The sequence below is a fragment of the Prunus dulcis genome, chromosome 7, assembly GCF_902201215.1.
Source record: "Prunus dulcis chromosome 7, ALMONDv2, whole genome shotgun sequence".
NCBI lineage: Eukaryota > Viridiplantae > Streptophyta > Magnoliopsida > Rosales > Rosaceae > Prunus > Prunus dulcis.
In genome coordinates this window covers 5,169,767-5,170,647 of record NC_047656.1, presented here as the reverse complement: position 1 = coordinate 5,170,647, position 881 = coordinate 5,169,767, and positions in this window count along the sequence as shown.

Genomic DNA, 881 nt, shown 5'->3' with positions numbered 1-881 from the left:
TTTAAAATTTTAAGTTTATAAAAGGGTTTATGGTTTTACAGCCTAATATATACCCTATACTACCCAAAAATTATACTTAAAAAATAAACCCCAATAAATAACAACCCTAATCTCTAAACCCTAAACCATAAAACTAGAAGTGATTTTATGACTCATCAAAACAATTTTGTTTTTGATGGTCATTTTAAATTTTTGTTATTCCAAATGAATTTTTTCAAGGTTTAGGGGAAAGAAAATATATCAATGACTTCATAGGAGTTGACTTTGCATTTTTCTGATTTATTTTAAATTTATTTTGAATATTTTGATATAAAAATAATAAAATATTCTTATCACAACAACAAACCACGCCGGTGTTAATAAATTGTAGACGCTGTAAATTGTAATAGACGACTAAGTTGTTAAAATGACGCCGCTTAAATGAGAAACCATGGCGGCTATTTAACTATCCCGACGAAAATATATATTCCCACGACTTAACCGCTGTCGTTACAAAAAATTTTTTCAAGTACTACCCTGAACCCTTAAGAAATTGAAGATGTTGTAAAGATGTTGTAAACCATAAACGACTCAATTGTTCAAAGAACGTCGTCTAAATATCCTTTTACGCCGGATTTGTTTAAAACGAAACAACAAAAAACGACGGTTTTTGACTTTATTAGGTCGTTGGAAAAGTATTACACGTCGGTTACGCAATTTGTATGTTTGTTTTTTTTTTTTAATTTAAGAAAATCTCAACAAATTTTTACATTATATATTATAGACAAAATTTGTACATTATACATAAATATCAAGTGTTCAATAATTCCCCTATTCAATAATTTGGCAAACAAACTCTGCCCATTCATTCCGGACTTCATCAATTGCTTCTTGGGGGTATG